This window comes from Hyperolius riggenbachi, chromosome 5, assembly GCF_040937935.1.
Source record: "Hyperolius riggenbachi isolate aHypRig1 chromosome 5, aHypRig1.pri, whole genome shotgun sequence".
Lineage (NCBI taxonomy): Eukaryota > Metazoa > Chordata > Amphibia > Anura > Hyperoliidae > Hyperolius > Hyperolius riggenbachi.
Window position 1 is genome coordinate 217,838,017 of NC_090650.1, and position 7,305 is coordinate 217,845,321.

Genomic DNA, 7,305 nt, shown 5'->3' on the forward strand with positions numbered 1-7,305 from the left:
TACACGGGACACCACAAAACAGTAGAACATATTTTGAAGTGGTGCATGTTAATTTGGGTTCCAGGTGATGTGTGGTAGTGTTTTGCTACCAATCCTCTACTCTATTCTCCAGAGGTATCTCTAGGGAAAACTGCACCGATGGCAAACATTGGGGGAGGGGCATCCTCCAGATATCTTAGTGAAGCATGGCCTGAAAGAATGGAGTATTGCAATAGGTCAGGCTATTCATATCGCCCAAATAGTAGGCAGCTCGTTTCCCTAAAAGATGTAACCACACAGCAGAGTGTCCCACAGATAAAAACTACTGTCCGTATGGAGTACACCAAGGATTCTATAGAGCAACACCCCTAGTAAGAAGCGCCCATGGTACATGCCATACCTGCACCCCTGTATATATGTCTCTGTCTCTACTTCTGTGTTGGATTTACAACAGTAGTTTTGGTAGCATTTTTGGCACGGTTTACCCTTAATCACCTATTCCTAAATAAGCCTTTCTACTTCCTGAAACCTAACCCCCCCCCCCCTCCCCCCTTCCTAAATGCTTAAACTCCTCACCCTAACCATTAACTCTAACCTCCCCCAGCTTATCCCTTAATTCCCATAAAACTACTCCTGACCTTAAAGGGACTCCGAGCTCAACATAAATTATAAAATATTACTCACCTGGGGCTTTCTGCAGCCCAGTGTAGGTCGGAACTTCCCACGCTGGCGTCCTGGCTCTTCTCCCATCACCTCTTCAGAAATGGCTGGCGGGCCGCAGCCGGGCGACACTGGAACGAGTGTCGGGCTCCTCTTCCGTAAATGTCATTTGCTGACGTCACACGCCGGCCACCTTGCGTCATCACGGCGGCCAGCGTGACTGTACGGCGCCTGCGCTGTTTAAATTGCTTGTGATGACGTCCCAGTGTCGCCCGGCTGCCGCCCGCTAGCCATTTCTGAAGAGGTGATGGGAGAAGAGCCAGGACGCCGGTGTGGGACGTCCCGACCTACACTGGGCTGCAGAAAGCCCCAGGTGAGTACTATTTTATCATTTATGTTGAGCTCGGAGTCCCTTTAACCTCCAACTATATTGTCTTGGGAAACCAATATCCAGTGCTCGGCAAAATAACAGCTAAGCCTGAGGTCCTGTTGAAATATTGGCTATTTTATAGTTGATCAGTTATATAATGACCATTACTTGGCTAAATAGCGGGTATTTATAATGCAGCCCCTTCATACATTACTTGACTCATCCCTAGAAACCAAAAACATAATCTTTGTTCTGGTCACGCACACACTCACTCTCTCTTTCTCTCTCTCTCTCTTTCTCTCTCTCTCTCTCTCTCTCTCTCTCTCTCTCTCTCTCTCTTTCTCTCTCTCTCTCTCTCTCTCTCTCTCTCTTTCTCTCTCTCTCTTTCTTTCTCTCTCTCTCTCTCTCTCTCTCTCTCTCTCTCTCTCTTTCTTTCTCTCTCTCTCTCTCTCTCTCTCTCTCTCTCTCTCTCTCTCTTTCTCTTTCTCTTTCTCTCTCTCTCTCTCTCCAAATCCAAAAAAGCTTTATTGGCAGGACCAAATACATTTAGCATTGCCAAAGCAAAATAGAACATTAACGTGGGGGGGGGGGGGGGGGATTGTGGGAATAAGAGAAGGACATGGGTATACAGTCCATACGAGGATGTACGGGATGGTATGGGGGGGATGGGGTATATAGTCCATAGGGGAGGGGGGGTATAGGCATACAGTCCATTGGGGAGGGGAGTATGGGGTTATACAGTCCATGTGTTATCATGTTCCTCTCAGTTGGTGGCAGGCCGTGACATATCGGGCAGCTATTTGCACAGTTTCTTCCTCTTCCCCCAGTATGATATAGAGTTTCCTCTCCTCATCTGTGGAGGTGAAATCTGCAATGTGGGCGGAGAGTCTTTGGAAATGGGCGGTCCTCAACGGTGTATATTTGCTGCAGTGTAGCAGGAAGTGGGCCTCATCCTCCAGGACCCCCTGGTCACATTGCCTGCACAGTCTCTCCTCCCGGGGCTTCCATGTCTGTCTGTGTCGTCCTGTCTCTATCTCCAGGTTGTGGGCGCTCAGACGGTACAGGCTCAAGGCCTGTCTATCTTTGTGGTGGTGTAGCCTCTCCAGATATGGGGCCATTGTGTACTCCCTCTGTAGTGATTGGTAGATAGTGAGTTTCTGGGAGTTCTTTATGTCACTTCTCCATTCCTCTATGTATCGGTCCTTGCAGCTTTCTATCATTCCTTTTATTTGGGCTTTTGTCAGCCTGTGTTGGTGGTCTTGGCTGGGCTGGCTCTTGACGTTTTGTTTCAGAGAGCGTGGTATGGCCTCCCCACCCTGGCTCAGTGAGGCTTTATGGTGGTAAGTGCTGGGGTTGCTGCTCTGTATATGCGCCCAATATGAGAGCGCCCTCTGCTGGATAGTCAGCCATAGTGGGAATCTGCCTAGCTCTGCCCGGCAAGCTGAATTCGAAGTGCTGCGATGGACTTGGAGAAGATACTTGCAGAACTCTAGATGGAAGATTTCTGTTGGGCTGGAGTCCCATTTTGATTGGTCAGGGTAGGTGACCGGGCCCCATACCTCACTGCTATAGAGCAGGATTGGGGTGATGATGCTGTTGAATATCTTTACCCAGACTCTCACCGGTGGTTTTAGGTGGTAAAGTTGCCTTCTGATGGCATAAAACGTTCTGCAGGCTTTTTCCTTCAGGGCCTCTACTGCTGGTTTAAAGCTCCCAGTTTGGTTAATTTCCAGCCCCAGGTAGGTGTAACTGTTTGTGGTCTCCAGTGGGCAGCCATTTAATATAAATGAGGAGGTGGGCATTTTTAGATTTTTTCTCTGGAACACCATCACTTTTGTCTTCTTTGGGTTGATGGGCAATGCCCATGTGGTGCAGAAACTCTCCAGTACTGCCAGGCTGTCCTGTAGGCCCCTTTCTGTTGGGGAGAGCAGCAGGAGATCATCTGCATACAGCAGGAACTTCACCTCGTGGTCATGCAAGAGGAGGCCTGGTGCTGGGGAGGATTCCAGGGCTACAGCCAGTTGGTTAATAAATATGTTAAAGAGCGTTGGGCTCAAACTGCAGCCCTGCCTGACTCCTCGACCCTGCTTGAAGAACGCGCTTCTCTTCCCGTCCACTTTCACACTGCATTGGTTCCCAGTATATGAACTCTTGATGACATCATAGATTCTACCTCCTATTCCGCTCTCTAGGAGTTTTAGGAAAAGGCCTGGGTGCCACACCGAGTCAAACGCCTTCTTAAAATCCACAAAGCAAGTGTGTATTTTGCCGCGTGAGCTGTGGACATGGGTCTTGATAAGGCTGTGCAGTGTGTAGATGTGGTCGGTTGTGCGGTGGTTTGGCATGAACCCAGCTTGGCTTTTGCTGAGTACGTCCTGCTGTGTGAGGAAGGAGAGGATCCTTTTATTGATGATGCTGTTAAACAGTTTCCCCAGTGTACTGCTGACACAGATTCCTCTGTAGTTTGCTTGATCGTATCTGTCCCCATTCTTGTAGATGGGTGTTATGAGGCCTTCACTCCAGGCCTGAGGAAAGGAGCCCACACTCAGGATAAGGTTGAAAAGTCTTGCGAGTGCCTCATGTATGTCCGGGGGGCTGTATTTGATCATCTCTGGCAGGATGCCATCGGTACCGCTAGCCTTCTTACATTTTATCAGCTTTGTTCTTTCTCTTATTTCCTCCATCGTGATTGGTGTATCCAGGGGGTTTTGAAAGTCCTTGATTGTCTCCCTCCATGTCCTTCAGCTTTGCGGCTATTTGATTCTGTTCCGGGGTTTGGGCATTTTCTGGGATGTCTTTGTAGAGGTCCCTGAAGTAGTGGAGCCAGATGTGGCCATTTTGGATGTGTAGAGGGCTTTTCTTGGGCTTTGTCCCAATGTAGTTCCAGGTCTCCCAGAATGAGTTGTCTTGGAGGGAGTCCTCCAGCTGTTGGAGTTTGTGGGAGATGTGGCTCTGTTTTTTCCGCCTGAGGGTGTCTTTGTATTGTCTCTGTAGGTGGTCATGGGCTTCCCTTAGGTCCTGGTTGTTGGGGTCTCTGTGCTTTTGGTTAGAGGCTGCCCTTAGCGAATTACGTAGAGCCTTGCACTCACTGTCAAACCATTTTTGGGACTGTTTATTTGTGGATCTCTTAAAGTTGGTCTGCTTGAGGCCGGCGAGTACTGCCATGTTATATAAGATGTTGCTGAAGTCCTTCACTGCATGGTTGACACCTTGTTTGTTTGGTTCATATAGGTTGGTATGAAAGTTTGTCAGCAGTTCTTGGATTTTGGCAGTTTTGGTCATGTTGGTGAATTTGATGGCAGACTCTTTGGGCCATTTGAAGGATGGTGGCAGCTTGTAGAGACCGTTCTGGTGAGGTTGCTGTGTGGTTGGTTTATCGGTGGATTTCAGGTACAGCAGGATTTGGTTGTGGTCTGACAGGTGTGTTTCAGGGGTGACTATGAGGGCATTGATGTTTATGGGGTCTGTGTCTGTGACAGCATAATCTACCACACTGCTGCCTACATGTGAGTTCATAGTAAATCTCCCAAGAGAGTCACCCTGGTTCGCCCATTCATTATGTATAGGCCGAGGCTCCGGCACAGGTTCAACAGGGCTTTCCCACTTTTGTTTACTGTCTTGTCATAGCTGTTTCTTGCTGTCTGCATTGGTTCCTGGTAGTAGCTCTCTCCTCCAAGTATGTATGTGTTTCCCTCAGAGGTCAGATAGTCCTTCTCTGTGCCTGTTCTAGCGTTGAGGTCTCCATAGATGAGCACTCTGCCCTGAGACTGGAAGTGGCTGGCTTCTCTTTGTAGGACCTCATAGATGTCAGGTTTGTAGTAAGGGGACTCTGTTGGGGGGATGTATGCTGCACACAGGTACATGTCAGACTGAGAGGTGAGGATGGAGCTGTTTATTTTGATCCAGATGTGGCTGTCTCCTCGTTTGATTGCTTTGATGTGCTCTGTGAGCTCCTCCTTATACCAGATTAGTATGCCTCCTGAACGGCGGCCCTGTTTAATGTTCCTGTTTTTCTGGGCAGATATGGAGAATTCCCGGTACCCCATGGGTACGAAAGATTCATCCTCTGCCCGGGTCCATGTCTCCAGAGGATTTGGATATCAATGTTTTCAAGTCTCTTTTTAAAGTCTGGATCATTTGTTTTGGATCCAAAAGCTGAGGCGTTCAGCCCTTGGATGTTCCAGCTACTGATGATAAGGGATGTCATTTTGATTCGGTTTACCTTGTAATGAGCAGAAATTTTCATAGGACTCAGTTTTTTCAAGGGAGGGTGGACACTGTTGTGGGTGTCACCTCAATCTGCTTTGTATATTGATAAGCAAAGTTCTGATTTCCGCCATGATGCTACCCTCTGTTGCTTTGTGTTGCCATTGTGGGGCAGGCGGTTTCCTACATGTTTGCCATGCTTGTGGGCTCTCTCTCTGGTGTTGGGACATTGTGGTTTGCTGTCTGATTGTTGAGTTGGGCTTTCTTGGAGTCTCTGGGGTCTACTTAGCACCATGTCCTTTAGTTCCTTTGCTAGGCGGCTGACTCCTTGTTTGTCAAGGTGCTTGTTGTTGTACAGATGGTCGGTTGTGATTGTGGTGTGCTGTGCCAGTTGTATGTCTGGTGAGGATCTGAGACTGGAGGCCAGCTCTGCATTGATCTGTGTAATTGTCTGGTGAGGAATGTCTCTTCTTGGGAGCAGGGAAGAGAGGATAATCTTTCTGCTGGGGAATTTCTGCTGTGCCCTTTTAACCAGTTGTGACAGTTTGTATGCGATGGTTTCTGGTTTGTGGTGTTTTCTTGTATAATGTCATTGGTGCCGGTGTGCAGGATGAGATGTTTTGGGTCGGTGAAATAAGGCTCATTAATGACCTGTGTTACTTGTTCAATAGTTGAAGTGATGATTTTGATGGCATGCATCCTGGAAAGAGTCTTCTTATGTCCAGGTATTTTCCATTAGAGTCTATAACCAGCACAATGTCAGGACTGCGATGTTTATAGGAGCGATTTGCTTGGTGTTGAGGCTTGGGCTGTGGGTTGTTGGATGAGGCTGTGTTGGCAGTATTTGGAGAGGGGGCTGGATGGCTGTGATTGTCACTGGTCTCTTGGTGATTATTGTATCCTGTGTGTTGTGCGGAGCACTGTCTTTGGTCGGCATAGGTTTTGTGGGGCCTTTGTGCTTTTTGTTGTCTCCTCTAACTTTTGTGGCTGTTTTAATATTTTTAATTTCCTGATCTCCTCTTTAAGTTGTGAGCTTTCCTCCTGTAGTTTTTGTAGGAAATGTTCATATCATTCAAGGCTGCAGTGTGCTCAGCTTTCATCCTGGCTATTTCTTCTCTCAGTTGATCATTTGCATTTTTCACACCTTGGCTGCTTTTCCTTTCTTCCCTGAAAAGGGTGAAGTCCCTTTCTAATTGGGACAGACTTTCTCTGAGAGTCTCCAGAGAGGGGTGTGAGAAGCCTGGTGTCTGGTCTCTGGAGAGGGGCTGTTGTTTTGGAGATTGGTCTTCAGCCTTCTCTCTGGGAACAGTCCTTGCAGATGATTTGACCATTGTTTGTGTTGACAGAGTTTGTCTGGTTTTCTTTAAAGTTAATTGCAATTCTTTCAATATCAGGATAACTCTTTTCAAATATATTTTAAATAAAGTTCTGCCCCTGGATCAAGACACTGCCATTGTGGTATACAGTTACTGTAAGTGTAGTAACCTCTGGGTCCTCCTTGTCTTTTATTCTGATTTGTCTCCCATTCGTGATGCCATTTTTTTTAATGCTTTTTTCAAATTTTTCACAGATGGCAGTATGCCAAGCTTGGGTGTCATGTGTAAAAAATATCAGGTTTGTTCTTACTCTAGGGTTAGAGGAATAGTCAGCAAACAGAGTCTCTGGCATGCTTTTAGTTAGCTTCAGTCTTTCTTCTTTCTTTGCATCATTGCTTTTATTGCCAGGAGAGTAAACAATCTCCCGAGTGCCAGACCTCCTGCTGCTAGATGTGCTGGGCTTATCTGCATCCTGGCTTGCCTTTGATCTGCTGGCTCTAATATGGTTTCCATTGTGAATCCCTTGATAAACTTTTTCCTTTTTCTATAAGTAATATTCAGCAGAAATGCCCTTACCTTGTTTTCTGCAGGTTTGGTCAGTTCTGGGGTTACTCTCTGCTGGTGTTAGGATCTGTTGGTTGGCTGAGCTGGCTGCTGCTGCTTGTTGCTTTTCCTCTGAGTGACACAGCTTGTTTATCCTTTTATAGGTGGTTATCTTCTCCATTCAGAGCATTTGCTTTTTAATCTTCAGTCTTTTTATTCTTTAGACTTCCA

General features: G+C 47.0%; 1 protein-coding gene across 1 annotated transcript in view; it reads left to right on the forward strand.

The window, feature by feature from the left end:
• The window catches only part of INO80C (INO80 complex subunit C), a 40,532-nt gene that overhangs the window by 25,065 nt on the left and 8,162 nt on the right, over window positions 1-7,305 (forward strand). The gene's annotated exons all lie outside the window — the stretch shown is intronic.